Source organism: Lepidochelys kempii, chromosome 9 (genome assembly GCF_965140285.1).
Source record: "Lepidochelys kempii isolate rLepKem1 chromosome 9, rLepKem1.hap1, whole genome shotgun sequence".
In the NCBI taxonomy this organism is placed as follows: Eukaryota; Metazoa; Chordata; order Testudines; family Cheloniidae; genus Lepidochelys; species Lepidochelys kempii.
This window is the reverse complement of record NC_136388.1, coordinates 100,007,179-100,024,880: the sequence shown is the minus strand read 5'-3', so window position 1 is coordinate 100,024,880 and position 17,702 is coordinate 100,007,179. Positions and strand designations below refer to the sequence as shown.

The following is a 17,702-nucleotide window of genomic DNA, read 5'->3' as shown; positions in this document are numbered from 1 at the left end:
CCTCTATGCACGTGCTGGAAAAGAGGCAGCCAGCTGGGTTAGGCTGGGGTGAAAATGCTCCGACTCTCCACAAACCTGAACTTGTAAAAGGTGCTTTAGGAGTGGATCCCTGGAGAGGATTTCCAAGTGGACTCCGGTATCAGAGGCATGATCTGCTCCTTTTAGTCAGCGTGTCCCTGCTCTGGTCTCAGCCCCGTGTCCTGCACTGGCTGCTTACGCTGGCAGGAATCACCTGGACCGGGGGGGAGGTGCTGTGCAGGGATCGCGGCAGGGCGGGGCATGGGTGCACAGTTACAGCTGGCTTTGCACCAGTCATGACGCCGCTGGGGATGGTGCTGCTGCAGATGCCAGGATCTAAGCCTGTGTTTTCAAATGGAAACCGAGAGTCATCATCACTGCGCAAATTCTCTGAAACTGCCCCAGCTGCCCCCCTCATCCCAAAGCAGGGACTTTCCATCCCCCTGGAGGCTCCAGCCAAAGCTGGCCATGCTGCTGCTCGCGCTGTCCAACAGGAACCCTTGGAGGAGAACAGGAAAGCTGTTGTGTTTACTCTGCTTCTCGTTAAAATCCAGGCCTGGGAAGAATAACACAGCAGGCTGCAAGCATGGGGTGAGGTGGGCTGTGTTAGCCAGCTGGTCTCCCGTGGCCCTGGGCACTTGAGCCTTGCATGCCCCTGTCAAGTCCCAGCTTAGCCCTCTGCTCCCTGTAGTCTCAGTGCGGTGGAACAGGCAGGGTAGGGTTACAGGGCGTGATGGGCAGGCAGTAGAGCTGTACGGCCCGTCGGGGCCAGGTGCTGGTATAAAAGAAGAAGGCAGGGAGTGGTGACAGTCTGGGGTGGGAGAAATGGGCTGGGGGGGGATACTGCTACTTGGGCCTCCGCTAGGGGGAGTTTTTGTGTTCAAAGCCTTGGGAGAAGTCCTGCAGATGGCGAAGAGGTGCCCAGATCAGATACTACAGGGATGGGCATGGTGTAAGATCTGGAACAGAGGGGAATATTTGCCATCTTACTGTGCCCCGCCCAAGGGAGGACTTGGTTTGTATGGTGCTTGGTGAGGAGAGCCATCCCGTGGTGACAGAGGAGAGACACGCTTTCCCACACTTTAGGCAGCAGAAAGTCCGGTTCCCAGAGCCAAGTTTTGGTGACATGTGGACGGGCTGCCAGAAGGCTCACAGGTGCCTGAGTTCTGAGCTGTCTGCAGTCCCTTGCACTTCCCTGCCCAGTCCTGCTGTAGACCACTGTGCCCAAGACACATCATCTCTTTAAGGACCATGGGCAGGGCGCTGGGATTCTGTGTATAAATACAGGCCCCTAGCTCTGCTCCACGTTGTCCCAATTTGAGGGAGCCTGTGCTCTGGCCTCTCTGCAGGTTTGGGGGGAGATGGGACAGGAGCAAAAAACAGGGTGCACCCACTTTTTATAACTGGCCACAATGGTCATTGCTTATGAGGCCCTGCTCTATACAGCTATGTGGATGCTTGTTTCACATCCGTAGGATCCTTTGATGTCAGTAAGTGTTGTTAAATGACAGTGGGACAAGGTGAGGGAGGTAATATCTTTTATTTGACCAGTGCTGGTGAGGGAAACAAGGTTTTGAGCCACACAGAGCTCTTCTTCAGGTCTGGGAAAGGAACTCCCAGCATCACAGAAAAATGCAAGGTGGAACAGTGTTTAGCATAAGAAGTTATTATATATTGTAAGGGACTATTCAAGATAGAATGGCTTGTTAACACCTCTGCAGTCAGAGGGCAGAAAGAGGGGGTTAGTGGGTTACAGATTGTTGTAATAAACCATAAATGCAGCGTTCCTGTTCAGTCCATGATTTTTGTATCTAGCAGAGTAACCAATTTAAGCTCCCAGGCTCGTCTTTTGAAAGCGTTGTGCATTTGTGGGGTTTCCTTTGGGGATGAGGACTGAGAGGTCAGCTATAGAGTGATCACTTTGTGAAAAGCGTGCACCCACAGGTGACAAAGTGTTTTTGTCTTTTATAATTTTCCTGTGCTTCAGGGGGTCCATTAAAACACCTGGAGTGTATAAAGGATGGGGTTAGGCCTATTTCAAGTGGATCACTACTTCGGAATCCCACTTTCCTTTTCTAGAATGTATAATCCCTTTGTAGGAAGAATGATGCTGTACTCCATGCGTAGATGAATGGGTGTTGCCAACTCGCATGAGGGTTGATGTTTTTCTTTCAGCCCCAGCTGCTGGAGTCAGGAATTATATAAGAATCTCAATTTGGTGGTGGTGGGTTTGGTTTTTTGGTAATGAAAGTTTTAGCTCTAATGGCTGCAGTGAAAAGTTTGAAAATGTGACTAGAGTGACCAAAAGATGGCTCCGGAAGCGCAAGGCGAATAAAAAGAACCCAAAACTTAGCAGTTTTGTAAAACAAAACAAAAACCTCATGATTTTTAATCCAATCCCATGGAGTTTGGGGAGCCTAATTCAGTATTTCTAAATGTTTGGTGCTGGAGATACTTTTCTTCTGTTATAATTATTTACTTAAAAATGCCTCACATTTCCATAGTGTACTTGTTTAAAGGTAGATTTCCTCGGATCTCGATTCAGTGTAAACTCTTCCTTTCACAAACAAATTGTGTAAACAAAAGCTGAGTTGTGATGTCTGGTTTTTATATGCTTATGTATCCAGGTTAGTTACCTCTCTCGGAAGTTGTTCCCCTTCTGAAATTCGAGGTTGCAAGTTACACTCACAGTGGTTTTGAATTATACATGCATACGCCTGTTCTTTCTTGAGCATCACTGACTGGGCCACTGCGGTTAGTCGGTCCAAAATGCTTAATTATATGTTGTCATATATAATATATAAAAATGCACCCTTTTCAATCTGTTCCTCAACTTCTGCCTCATGTTTTCTATATTTTTCATCTAGTTGGTCCTTTGGGATCTATTTTAAAATTTAGTTTGCACTGGGTTTGCAAGGCTTTATGAGATGCTCCCTAGAAATGATTTCATACATAAATCAATGCATTACGGAGTTACAATAGAGAAAAGAGAAAGTAGATATACTGTAAAAGCTGATTGACTGATCAAGTTTTTGTGAGCAACAATTGCATATCCTGATGCATATTTTTAGATTTGTATGTGATCTGTGTTGTTTCCCCTCTTTTGTCCAGCTGCCACTCTTAATATTCAGATTATTGGTGTCTCTGTTCAGGATGCCGTCTCTCTCTCTCGTGTGTGTGTGTGTATGCAATGAATGGATGTGTTTAGTTGAGTCTCATTTCAGATATTTCTTCATCAAGTCACAGTGAGAAAACGTGACATCTCTTGTTCACAGGCTCATCCATAAACAAAAGATTTTTAGTGCAAGGTTTGGAGAAGAAGCTGCAGTCAAGGTTGACTGTAGTAGGGGAAGGATCATCTACTGAAAAATAATGTCCATGTTAATCGGTTGGCATTTGTCCATCAAGAAGTGAAAGTCTAATCTAGTCTAGTTCCTACACTGGGGGTGTGGGTTGAGAATAACGAACTTCCGTTCTGGAGCAGGAAATGTGAGTTGATGGTTACTGGTGAGCCTTTCATATGCTGTCTAAACAGACTGCTGGAATTGATTAATGGCAAAGTAAAAACAGCTTTTTGGTCTGTGTGTTACTACTGCAAGCGGGTGATGGACAATTACTCTTCTGGGTTTGTTTGTTTTTAAATGCGAGCCACTGTGACATGACTGATGATGTGAAAGAATGTTATATTTGTTCCCTTAATGTACTATTTTGAAAACCCTCAAACCTTTGTGAAACAATCTTTTCTGCAACTTATGTACAATGCTGTAACTTTATTCACCATCTGGGGTGATTTGGAAGAAAAGGGATACTAGGAAAGAAGCCATTGGGGTATGTTTCTATTAATAGAAACATGTGTTTGTAAGAAATTCAGCAGGTGCAGAAAGGAGGCCATTGGAGAGAGATTGTTGTACTGGCCTGGAAATGGAACTCTCCTTTCCTGTCCTCAATCCCATGAACTCTCCAATTATCGTTATAGGGAAGCTCATGAAGGTTGGGCTGGTGGCATTTAAAAAAGTACTATTTTCTTTTTAGAGAAAGTGTGCCAAAGACCTTGTTCTGAAAAGAGGTGTAAAGAATTCCATCGATTTTGCAAATGGATACAGGACAGGTCTCTTTGTCTGACTCCTCGTCAGCCTCCGGAGTCCCTCAGTCTGTCCCCTGGATGTATCAGTCATTCACTTACCTGTTTCCTTGAGTCCTCTGTGACTGTTCCCCATGGCTGTACACACCCTGGGGCCCATACACTTCATGTTCGGGTGTCTGTACGTGGCTCTAGCTAAATAGGGTTTGGGCAGCCGTACAGGTGAAGGCAGGTTCCGTGCAGAGACAGAGCAGCTTTGCCTTCGGGTTATTTTCCGTGCTTTCTCGCTCTTTGTATCTGCACCCAACCAAAGGCAGAGCCTGCCTGGCTGGGCAAACCGAGTTTGTGTTTCAATGGAGTAATGCAGCTGAAGGTCCTGTCAAGGTGCAGGCTAGCGTATTGGAAGCCACATTGTTCCCTAGGGGGATTCCTAGGCTCTAATATGGTGGCCACCATTTTGGACGACACACCGAGGCCCTCCTGAGCTAAAAGCAGGAGCTGCTAGAGCAGAAGAGTCAAGGCTCTGTAGTTGGGGGCTGTAACAATTCACCCCCTTGGCTTGGCACAGAGAGGGTCCTGGAGTGCACACAGACTGCTGGGTTACAGTCACGTGGCTTCAGACGCGCTGGTCTGGATTCAGTGCGGCTCTCAGGAGGGTTAAGCTAACTTGACTGAGAAACACACATCCTGTCTGTCCAGACATATCCCTTGAGACCACCTCCCTGCTGCCCCCCACGTGTTACCTCTCGCCCTGTGTCTGTGAGCATGATGCTCACACTCCCTCTAGCTGGCCAAACACGCTACCCCGGGAAGTACTAATGCAGGATGCCTCTGTGTTGATCTTCCCCTTGCGAGCTTCAGCACGTGGCCTCCAGGTGAAGGTGAGGAGAGACGTGTGAACCCAAAGCAGTCCTATCGACCCTGCTGTAATAAGGGGATACAGGCCCTTGTATTTTTCATCAGAGCTTAAAATTATCCTCTGTCAGTGTCTGTTAGCCAGGAGCAATTTGCTCAGCATTGTGCAAAAGGACAGTGACCAGAGACTGCTTCATCTTCTCCTATGGAGAAGCTCCAGATTTCTGCTGCTGACCTAGTTTGGCACTATTCCCCATAGGCAGCCCTGATTCCTCACATGGCAAAGAGAGATCAGCACTGAATTTCTTTGCCACCAGTGGAGTCACTGAGGTAGAAAATTGCTGAGCTTTATGGTTTGCTTTGCTCTGCTTGATGGAGGCTTTGGTGTGGGACCAGACTCTTTAATGGGAGGATGCTTCACCTCATAATCTGTACAGAATGAGTGTTGTAACCGGGTTGGGAAATGTTACTCCATGGAGCAATGTGTGTTAGCTTGTAAATTTAATGCAGCCCAGTGTCAACACCTGCCATATCTCTGACTGTGACCCACCTCTCTCTTTCGGTGGGACTGTCTTGATTCTCCCTGGAAGAAGATAGTGATTTTGTTGCCGAGGTAGCCAAGCTCCTTTGTGCTACAGTGTCGGGAGTCGGCTTCTAATTGTAAATCGCTTTAATGCAATTGCTTCTCCTCTTCTGTCACAATTCTGTTGGTGCCATCTGCGGATGTAATAGCAAGGGGCGGAAACATTTACACCAGGAGGTGTCTGTGGTCTGCAGTTTAACAGAGCTCAGCAACAAAACAAAGACTTTTGAAATCTTCTTTCAGGGCTTAAAAAGCTTCGTCTCCAGCCCTGTTAGATCAGCACTCTTTGATACATGCCGGAGAGCAAAGATATATTTTTGATGTCTGTCTTGCCAACCTACCAGATTGCAGTTATAATTTGCATCAGGTACATAAAAATACTTCTCTCTAACTGGGTGACATCTTGTAACCGAGGAATTCAGGTTCTCCTGGATCATAGCTGTGCTGTGGGCTAACAGTCAAGTTTGTTTACAAAGACTTGACCTGCATCTTTCAGTTTCACTTTGAAGACATTGCTCTAAATCATCTTATGGCTTGTGGCAGCCAGCTGGGTTGTGTTTTGGTGATAAGTAAAACTAATGTGATGTGTCTCTGCCATGTAACCCAGTGGAGTTATTCAGCAGTATGGGTTCCTGGGCCAATGCAGGCTGCAGCTGATACAGGGAGGACTGGATGGAGAGTGATTTGATGCCCTTGAAAATTATGTGGTGCTATCCTTCACTGAAAAAATGTAAACTGACCTCAGACACTGTGATTTTGTGTCTATTTCATGCATGTGAGTGGGCAGCTTCCATTCAGGCTTTAGGTGATTGAGAGCCTTGAGAGAAAACTAGAAAGCCCTAACCCCCTCTCCGACCTCCCTGCCTGGCTGGGCATTGCAGAGTCTGCTGGTTAAGGGATCACACTTCTCACATCTTTGAAAAAAAGGAATGGAAAACACCTTTGGCTCTGGGTACTGAAAGGCCCAGCCTGGCAAACCCTTGTGAGTATTTTGCACTTGTTGGTGGTAGGGTGACCAGACAGCAAGTGTGAAAACCTGGGATGGGTGTGGGGGTAATAGGAGCCTATATAAGAGAGAAACCCCAAAATCGGGACTGTCCCTGTAAAATTGGGACATCTGGTCACCCTAGTCAGTGGCTGGACTAGGTGGTTAAGAGCTCAGATCCGTAGGTCTGTGAAGTTTCCCCGCATGCAGCTGAAGGTCTGTTCCTGAAAGGTGCTGGGTGTCCTCAACTCTCCCTGAACCCTCCTTGCAGGCCAGAGCCTCAGGGGGAACCCTGCCATCCTGATGCTATAAATAAGAGGGTGTAAGTTACATCAGATGCTTTGTTGAACGTAATTAAAATCCGAAGAGGCCCCTTAGCGCAGAAGAGCGGAGGAAACGCTGGGTTATTTTTAGGAGCTCGGTAACACCAATTGCTAGTGCTGTACAGGTGTAAAAGTCTCTTGTAAGAAGGGCTTGGGTTCATGTTTAGACCTTGAAGTCTTTATAATTCAGTTGATACCAGTTCCTTTAAAGATGCCCATGCTGGGATGTGCTCTAGAAACTCTCACTCAAAGTGCATCCCTGCAGCCCCGTTACACTGCTTCTGCAGTGTGACAGACTCTTAAGGTGGACATGAATTACAGTCTTCCCCACTGCCGGAGCAGTAGAACGGGGTCCAAGTGTGAAGGAGAATGCAGGCTCAAGACTTGAGTTTAGCAACAGAGTTACTGATTTACCTTAATTGGCACTGCAGCAAATGTTGTTGCGTGTTCAGAGCCATGTGTTAAAGGCTGGTTTGTTCAGGAAGCAGCTTGGCTCAGAGAAAGTCCGACTCTATTTTTGTGCATGCAGGATATAAAGCTGCAAGCCAGGAAAGTGACTTTTAGGATGTTTCTGCCCATCACTAGCAAGTATTTGGCACATTGTCCCAGTGCATTCTGTTTGACTGAAATAAGAGAGCTGTCCGGGGATGCTAACCAGTGACTACATTCAGGGCCACTTCCTGCCATCAGCGCTCAGTCCCAGCTCAGGCAGTGACGTCTGAGTAAAGGCTGCGGGCTCTTGCCATAAGTACGTGAAGTCAAATTCAGCTCCCATCCCCTCACTCTCATCACACTGCTGTGAGTGTGGAAGGCCATGATAGCCTGGGACCACCGATGCCGTGGGCTGGGGGGGGAGGAAGACTGGAAGGGTGGGAGGTGGGGTTGGCTTTCATCCCCACAGTGTTGCTGTGGTATCAGCATTGCCAATCTAAGCATTCAGAGAGAATGGCTTGAAAACCGTGAGACATTAACAGCAATAAATATCAGGTTCTTTTGATTTGCTTTCTTGTTTTTGAGCTTTTGGGGGTCCCATTTTCAATCTTTTCTCTGCAATTGTGAAAGCTAGTAACTTCCTTTGTTTTTTTTTTGGTTTTTTTGGTTTTGTTTTTTTTTAAACAAATGTTAACTGAGATTCTCACATAATCACATGACTCCAGGAGCAAGGGTCTTACAAAAAGCTATCACAAGACTTGTAATAAAACTAACACAAGGACTAGGGGCCACCAAATGAAATTAATAGGCAGCATGTTTAAAACAAAGAAAGGGAAGTATTTCTTCACACAACGCAGAGTCAACCTGTGGAACTCTTTGCTAGAGGACGTTGTGAAGACCAAGACTATAACAGGGTTCAAAAAAGAGCTAGATAAGTTCACGGAGGATAGGTCCATCAGTGGCTATTAGCTGGGATGTCCCTAGCCTCTGTTTGCCAGAAGGTGGGAATGGGCAACAGGGGATGGATCACTTGATGATTCCCTGTTCTGTTCATTCCCTCTGGGGCACCTTCACTGGCCACGGTCAGCAGACAGGATACTGGGCTCGATGGACCTTTGGTCTGACCCTGTCTGGCCGTTCTTATGTTTTAAAACCAGAGGCATTGGTAGCACTTTGACCGGCCCCTGTGGCTTCACAGATCCCTGCCTCGCTAGGGGAAACTGCACAGTGATGGATCTGCACAGTGATGCATCTGTGATGGAGCTCCTTGTCCTGCGACTGTGCACCCGACCCGGGGCCTCGTCCTGGGAAGTCTCCAGAATTAGCTCTTCCATGTGGCTGTGGTTCGTGCAGTATAACACGGCCTGCGTAATTCTCAGAAGTTACCCACTTGCGAGAGTGCACAGGCTCTCTGGCAAGCACCTCTTGTTTTCCAAGTTGCTAGTTTGTCTGGTGGGCTCATCATGTCTGCGTCTGAAGGATTTTGCTGGCATCAGCACCCTGCCGGAGCTTGGCGGAATTCGTGGAGGGTTGTGTGCAGGGTGACACACACATTTCCAGAGAGCGATTTTGATGGCACCGTTTCAGATGTTTGAGCTAATCCACACGGGCATTACTGCACGAAAAGAACGCTGAATGGAAAATCAGGTGGGGGCAGTTAGACACCGGCTTCTCACAGGGCCTCTCCATTGCCAACCCAAAGCTCACCGAGGCGGCGATTCAAAGAGCGTACATGAAAACCTGTGTGCGCTATTCACATGGCATGAAATTCCCTGCTTGCTGACGAGCCACATGAGGCCAGGCACCACTTAAGGCAGGAAACTAGGGCTTAAACAGCATGTAGCTCCTGTGGTAGCCTCCTGCAGGGATGGGCTGGCAAGTCTGACTCAGCAGGTTGCAGAACCGGGTCCTGAGGTTGAGGGAGGGGTGTTTTTCTGTTGGCGCACATGCCAGTTCGAGGAAGCTTGAAGTGAAAGGTGGATCTTTTTTTAAAGTGCTGTAGGAAACTTAAGATCTCATTGTTACTTATTGCATTAAAAATTAACCCCAAATTACTTCCTGATTGAGCCTTCCCCAGACGTTGGGACATCCTATGCAATGAGCATTGTTCATCCTCTCACAGCCTTATAGTCAACCTCGCTTGGCCCCAAATGTACAATTTGTGAAAACCAATTGGAGACAGAGTTTGTTTTGTTTTTAAAACAGAGTGGGAACAGCTGTGTTTAATCAAATGGAAAACCTCCGGGGGATATTGCAGCCCTTGAAAATTAAACTAACTTTAAACCAATGTGAAAAGCACTTATTTGATTTCAGTTGTCCGCAGTGGGGAAAATGCAAAAAAGTAAATAAGGAGCAATAAACAATGAGATTCACGCTGGATATTTAAAATTCTTTCCTTATTCCTAACAAGTCTGATTATTAAAATGAAACTCATTTTCGTTTACAACACATGATATAAGTTAACAGCAGCCCATTCATAAAGGGGAAAAAAGGCAGTATAAAGCCAGTATTTGATACCCTGCAAAACATGCTTTACGATGTATATAAAACAAGGCTAACATCTTAAACTTTAGTGTCACTGGAGACAGACTGGCACAGCTGCCCTAGGTTACTGAATTTATTGAGTATTCTTTTTGACCACAGCCCTAAAAGAACAAATTGAAGGATCCGTTTTCATCTTACTGGACACAAGGACCTTCTCGTAACGTGAATTGGAGTTATTTGCAGGTGTTAAAAGGAAATAATATCTCCTTATATTCAAGCTGATGAGATGTTATTGATAGAAGTTAGTTAAAAATGAGTAAACAAAAACCCTAAATAATAGCAATTTTATCCTTAAAATAGCATAATCGGGTATTTAATTTGTGAGCGCATAGAGAAACGTTAAAGAAAAATAAGTTTTCTAATATTTCCTGGTTTTATAAAGGGAATGGTGTACTAATTTTCTAGTACCGCTGCTGGCAAAATCGTTTTCCACAGCACATTGCATTGTTGGAGAATATGCAAATCGTATCAAGGTATTTCAGTTTTAATCATATGATACCACTTCCTTTTTTGTGCTTAAGCAACGGGGCCGCAGCACTCTTCTTACACAAAATGGCATTTCTGCCTCTTTGGTTGCAGTTATTGGGAAGTATCCTTTGTTTGCTAAGGATATGTCTACACTATGAAATTAGGTCAAATTTATAGAAGTCGGTTTTGTAGGAAGCGCTTTTATGTTTTTATACAGTTGATTGTGTGTGTCCCCACACAAATGCTCTAAGTGCACGTAGTCAGCGGAGTGTGTCCACAGTACCGAGGCAACTGTTGACTTCTGGAGCATTGCATTGTGGGTAGCTAACCCACAGTTCCCGCAGTCTCCGGTGCCCATTTGAATTCTGGGTAGAAATCCCAATGCCTGATAAGGCTAAAACATTGTCGCAGGTGGTTCTGGGTACATATCGTCAGGCAACCCCCTTCCTTCCCTCCCTCCCTGCTTCCCTCCGTGAAACCAACAGCAGACAATCGTTTTGTGCCTTTTTCCCTGAGTTACCTGTGCAGAGGCCATACCACGGCAAGCATGGAGCCCGCTCAGCTCACCGCTCAGCTCACCGTCACCGTATGTCTGCTGGGTGCTGGCAGACGCTGTACTGCATTGCTACACAGCAATCGTTTATTGCCTTTTGGCAGCAGACAGTGCAGTATGACTGGTAGCCGTCGTCGCCGTAGTCCAGGGTGCTCTTTTAGCCGACCTCGGTGAGGTCAGGGCACCTGGGCAAACATGGGAGTGGCTCAGCCAGGTCATTTCCCTTTTAAGTTTCGTCTCATGGTGATTCAGTCCTACCGGCAGTGCACTGTCTTTCAATCAGCAGCCAGGAGAATATGATGGCCAGCAGTCCTACTGCACCGTCTTCTGCCGGGCACCCAGGAGATGACGATGGCTAGCGGTCGTACTACACCGTCTGCTGCCAGCAAGATGTATAAAGCTAGATGAAGTGGCTCAAAACAAGAAATAGACCAGATTTGTTTTGTACTCCTATTTTCCTCCCTCCCTCTGTGAAATCAATGGGCTGCTCAACCCAGTTTTGAGTTCTATCCTTGAAGTTTTGAGTTCTATCCTTGAGGGGGCCATTCTGTTTCTCGCAAAGCCACCCCCTTTGTTGATTTTAATTCCCTGTAAGCCAACCCTGTAAGCCATGTTGTCAGTCGCCTCCCTCGCCCCAGCCAGAGCAACGGCAAACAATCGTTTCGCGCCCTTTTCCCTGGATTGCCCGAGCAGGAGCAGATACCATAGCACAGCAAGCATGGAGCCCGTTCAGCTCACCCCAGCAGTTATGACCATTGTAAACACCTCGCGCATTATCGTGCAATGTATGCAGAACCAGCACCTGAAAAACCAGGCAAGGAGGCGACAGCAGCGCGGTGATGAGGACATGAACACGCTTTTTTCTAAAACGGCGTTCCCCCGCAATTTGGAGATCATGGTGTTAATGGGGCAGGCTCATGCCGTGGAACACCAATTCTGGGCCCGGGAAACATGCACAGAGTGGTGGGACCGCATAGTGTTGCAGGTCTGGGATGATTCCCAGTGGCTCCGAAACTTTCACATGCGTAAGGGCACTTTCATGGAACTTTGTGACTTGCTTTCCCCTGCCCTGAAGCACAAGAATACCAAGAGGAGAGCAGCCCTCACAGTTGAGAAGCGAGTGGCAATAGCCCTGTGGAAGCTTGCAACGCCAGACAGCTACCGGTCAGTTGGTAATCAATTTGGAGTGGGCAAATCTACTGTGGGGGCTGCTGTGATGCAAGTAGCCAACGCAATCAAAGGGTAGTGACCCTGGGAAATGTGCGGGTCATAGTGGATGGCTTTGCTGCAATGGGATTCCCTAACTGTGGTGGGGCCATAGACGGAACGCATATCCCTATCTTGGCTCTGGAGCACCAAGCCGGTGAGTACATAAACCGCAAGGGGTACTTTTCTATAGTGCTGCAAGCGTACCACAAGGGACGTTTCACCAACATCAACGTGGGATGGCCGCGAAAGTTTCATGACGTTCGTGTCTTCAGGAACACTGGTCTGTTTAAACGGCTGCAGGAAGGGATTTACTTCCTAGACCAGAAAATAAGTGTTGGGGATGTTGAAATGCCTATAGTTATCCTTGGGGACCCAGCCTACCCCTTAATGCCCTGGCTCATGAAGCCGTACACAGGCACCCTGGACAGTAGTAAGGAGCTGTTCAACTATAGGCTGAGCAAGTGCAGAATGGTGGTAGAATGTGCATTTGGACATTTAAAGGGTTGCTGGCGCAGTTTACTAACTCGCTCAGACCTCAGCGAAACCAATATCCCATTGTTATTGCTGCTTGCTGTGTGTTCCACAATATCTGTGAGAGTAAGGGGGAGACGTTTATGGCGGGGTGGGAGGTTGATGCAAATTGCCTGCCTGTTGAATACGCATAGCCAGACACCAGGGCAATTAGAAGAGCACAGCAGGAAGTGCTGCGCATCAGAGAAGCTTTGAAAACCAGTTTCTTGACTGGCCAGGGTACTGTGTGACACTTGTTTGTTTCTCCTTGATGAAAACCTACCCCCTTGGTTGCCTCTAAATTCCCTGTAAGCCACCCTCCCTCCCCGCTTTGATCACAGCTTGCTTGCAAAGGAAATAAAGTCACTATCGTTTAAAAAACATGTATTCTTTATTAATTGATTATAAAAATAGGGAGATAATTCACAAGGTAGCCCGGGTGGGGTGTGGGAGGAGGGTAGGAGGGAAGGAAAAGGCCACTTCAAAACTTGTTGAATGCCAACCTTCCGTTGCTTGGGCTGTCCAGTGGTGTGGAGTGGTTGGGTGCCCGGAGCCTCCCCCCCCCCGGCCTCCCCCGCGTTCTTGGGCATCTGGGTGAGGAGCCCATGCAACTTGGGGAGGAAGGAGGGCAGTTAAGCAGGGGCTGCAGTGGCAGCCTGTGATCCTGCACCATTCATGAACCTCCACCGGACGCCGTTTGATCCCGCAGTAGCCCTAGTGTTGCCTCATTCCTCTCCTGATCTTCCTGCCGCCACCTCTCCTCAAGTTCATCGGCCACTGTCCTGTACTCTGCTATTGTGTCCCTCCACACAGCTCTGTTGGTGCCGGACGACTGCATGAGCTCAGAGACCACTTCATCGCGGGTGCGTTTTTTTCGCCGCCTTATCTGAGAGAGCCTCTGGGACGGAGGAGGGAGGCTTGAAACATTTGCAGCTGCTGGAAGAAAAAAAGGGAGTGAAGTATTTTAAAAGGTACATTTTACAGAACAACGGCTACACTCTTTCACGGTGAACAGCACTATTCACATTGCATAGCACATGTGATTTTGGTACATGGTCGCATTTTGCATCTTTTATATTGAGTGCCTGCGGCTTCGGTGTTAGAGATCACACACGCAGGGCCGGGCAACAGAATTCGGCTTGCAGGCAGCCATGTTAAGCCATAGTCTTTCGGCTTCTGCAACCTTCATAACAGCAGCCCCCTGCTTTCCCATACCAAGCAAAGCACGTTGAGTTGGCCATTTTGTGCTGCAGTTTTCCTGTTAAGGTGCAGCAGCAGAAACCAAAATAACCCCCTCCCCCCTTCCATTTCTCTGGGATGATTGCTTTTCCCCTCCCCCCACCACCTGGCTGGTGTTAGGGAAGGTGCCTGCTAGCCAAACGCGAACAGCTTAGCATCAATGCCTCCCCCCCCCACCATGTGGCTAACTGCGGGGAGGATTTCTTTTCAGCCACAGGCAAACAGCCCAGTAGGAACGGGCACCTCTGAATGTCCCCTTAATTAAATTCCCCTGTTTCAACCAGGTTACCATGGACAATATCACTCTCCTGAGGATAACACAGAGAGATAAAGAACAGATGTTGCGTGAATGCCAGCAAACACCGGGACCATACACTGCCAGGCTTTGTCATGTAACGATACCAGATTACTTGCTACTAGCATGGCGTGGTAAAGTGTCCTACCATGGAGGACGGAATAAGGCTGCTGTCCCCAGAAACCTTCTGTAAAGGCTTTTTGAGTACCTCCAGGAGACCTTCATGGAGATGTCCCTGGAGGATTTCCGCTCCATCCCCAGACACGTTAACAGACTTTTCCAGTAGCTGTACTGGCCACGAATGCATCTCAAGTCCTCAGGGCTACTTAATCATTAAACAAAACACTTGCTTTTATAACATGTATTATATTTAAAAAGGTACAGTCACCAGAGCTCCCTTCTCCGGCTTCGTTGGGTTGGGAGGGTATTTCAGTCCAGGTGATAAAAAAAAGATCCTGGCCGTCGGGGAGAACAGTGTGCTGTGCGCTCTCCCCAAGCTGCTGCTGCTCCTCCTCATCTTCCCCATCTGCAAATCCTCAGCCATGGCGGAGAGTATCCCATCCTCAGAATCCACGGACAGGGGTGAGATAGTGGTTGTGGGCCCCCCCTAGAATTGCATGCAGCTCAGCGTAGAAGTGGAATGTCTGGGGCTCTGTCCCGGAGCGTCTGTTTGATTCTTTGGTTTTCTGGTACACTTGTCTGAGCTCCTTAAGTTTCAGGCGGCACTGCGTTGCATCCCTGATGTAGCCTCTGTCCCTCATGGCCTCTGAGATTTTTTGAAATGTTTTGGCATTTCATCTTTTGGAACGTAGTTCTGATGGCATGGATTCCTCTCTCCATACAGTGATCAGATCCAGTACCTCCCGTTCGGTCCAGGCTGGAGCTCTTTTTCGATTCTGGGACTGCATGGTCACCTCTGCTGATGAGCTCGCCTGACCAAACAGGAAGTGATATTCAAAAGTTCCCAGGGCTTTTCCTGCACACCTGGCCAGTGCATCCGAGTTCAGAGTGCTGTCCAGAACGGTCACAATGGTGCACTGTGGGATAGTTCCCGGAGGCCAATACCTTCAAATTGCATCCACACTAACACTAATTCAAAATGGCAATGTTGATTTCAGTGCTAATCCCTTCGTTGGGGAGGAGTACAGAAATCGGTTTTAAGAGCCCTTTGTGTTGAGAAAATGGCTTCATTGTGTGGACGGGTGCAGGGTTAATTCGGATTTAACACTGCTAAATCTGACATAAACTTGTAGTGTAGACCAGGCCTAACAGATCAGATGTATGTACTGAAACAAAACTATATTCTAAGGCGTAAAGCCGAATTCTGTCATAGCATCAGCAGGTGCAACTCCATGAGATGCCAGAGAAGGAAATCCTCGGGTGTCGCAGGGCAGAAATGAAAATGGGATCTCAGGAACCATGAAGATGGGTGCAGTATGAGAACCAAAAGAGACAGCCAGCTAGGCAGCCTCTCCTCCCACCATAGAGGGAGGCCAAAAACAACTGTGCAGCTGGTCAGGAGAGGAGCAGGAGGGAATTCTGGCTCAACTTCATCAGTCCTTAATCAGACAAAATTTCCCTTGACATCAGTAGGAGTACCCTTTGCTTGGGTAAAGATGGCAGAAGTTGGCCTTTTGTTACTAATGTGGCTGCTGCCTTATGGACATGGGGACAAAACCCTGCATGGACCCCAGGGCAGCGTTTGGCCTGATCACTCCCTCAGGTATAATGCTACTGGATACTTCAGTGCTGTCTCCTTAGAGCCTTGGGTGTTTGCTTTAGCTGGGTATCATCCTGTCGTGGCATCACTCTCGGTTTTTTTAACATCCCCACCCCCAAATCTTAATATGAGCATGTTTATTTTAAAGAACAAATAATGGCATGTAACGATGTTAACCCACTATTACATTTCATTAGATCGGTCTGCCAAATGGAATCAGGATACCATGGTTTACAGTGATTACATAATACGTAACATGACTGTGTCCTGGCAACTGCTTGTAATGACTTTGTATGGAGAGCAATGGCAGGGTTTTAATTTTCAAGCAAATCCTTGAATTTCTGCAGATTAATTCTCCGTAAGAATTTGGAGAATGCCAAACCCTGCGCAAGTGGGGATTGCTGCACTAGGAAGCACAAGTAAAGACACAGCTATGTCTACGAGGAGCCTATCAATGTCCTCCTGCCACAGCGTGTGTGAGATCGGGAGAGTCAAACCGCAGGTGAAATGCGAGCATTTGGGGGTGTGACGTGCCTGGACTTGTTGAGGTCTCCACCATCCCAAGGGCTGAGTGCCCTCTGGCAAGGGTGCAGCTCTTGAGGGAGTGCGGCAAATGTCAGGGTGTGCTAAGGGTCTCCTGGGATCAGGCCCAAATGGGTGTGAGGAGAGAGTTAAAGTTCCCATCCTTCAGGAGGCTCTAGCTCGTGCTGCACAGGGTGGTCCCAGGATCGTGCGAGCACAAGTTTCATTTAAAGCCGCCGTTGCACCCCACTTCCATTCTGAGTCCCATCAAGTGCTCGCTGGCGGGTGCCAAGGATCTGATCTGGGACAGTCCATCTGATATGGCTGGTGTTCCTGTTTCTCAAAAGCAGTGTTTCCAGAGAGACTCTTCGAGGTAGTTCGTAGCCAGCCAGCCAGTTCTGGGGCCTCTGACTGATTGCCAAATGTCAACACAGTGTTGCCAACTTTCACTATCGATGGTGTTTTCCTTAAATCCCCAGCTGCTGGAGTCCTGTGATTGCGTGAGACTCTGTGTTCATTTAAAAAAAAAAAAGTCAGTCTCTAGCCTGTATGGTTGTAGAAGAAAGCTTGAAAATACGACCCCAGCACACTCTAAAGATTCAGAAACCAGAAAGCCAAGAAAAAGAACTTATTATGTATGATTTTTTAAAAAAAACTCTCAATATTTAAGCCAATCTCTTGATGTTTTATGGCCTGGCTCGTTTAACATTTGGGGTTGTCAGTCCTGCTACTTGTGTAGCATTCTCAGTGTGTTCTGCCCGGCTGTTCAGAAATGCATTTGGGTCTGATCCTGTGTTGTGCTCAGCACCCACAGTTCTGTGTTTGAAAGCGAAATGGGGAGTTGTGGGTGCTAGGAGCCCCTCGTGCTGAGGCCATTTGTCTCTGAAGCAGAAGCTGTTATCTGTGAGGCTTTTGCACAGGGCAGTTGCTGGAATTTTGATGGTCACCTGCAAAATATAAGCTGCTGAATGCTTCACTTCTCATTCTTTATAACAGTTCTTCTCTTGGGCCTGACCCTCTATGCCTGGCTTAAGAGAAACTGCCTTGAACCTCAGTGGGATACTTTCCTGTAGGATGGGATGGTGGCTTAATATTTAATTACATGAAAGTGGGCCACAACCAAAACATGCCCATGAGTCTGGAGCAAAGTTTACTGGTGGTTAAAAATAGTATGTTGCTGCTTCACCTGAACATGCTACTCTTGTGACGTGGGTTATCTCCGGTTCCAGAGTGAAACGTAATCAAAATCTCTGCGGAGACGGATTAAACAGCCTCTGTGGAGGGGCTGTTTAGTGTTACACTTTTCTCCTAACTCCCCAACAGGGCCAGGCTAATAGACTGAAGTTCATTTTTCCATTCAGTGTG

The 17,702-nt window shown here is 47.5% G+C and overlaps 1 protein-coding gene across 8 annotated transcripts in view; it reads left to right on the top strand.

Moving 5' to 3' along the window:
- Nucleotides 1–17,702, top strand: part of DOCK11 (dedicator of cytokinesis 11) — a 132,138-nt gene that overhangs the window by 20,892 nt on the left and 93,544 nt on the right. The window contains exon 1 of one of the 8 annotated variants that reach the window (XM_078854290.1): nt 13,217–13,532. The exons of the other annotated variants lie outside the window; for them this stretch is intronic. The gene's annotated coding sequence lies outside the window, so the exon portion shown is untranslated. Of the gene's footprint in view, nt 1–13,216; nt 13,533–17,702 lie in introns of those variants that run through there. 8 annotated transcript variants of the gene reach the window in all.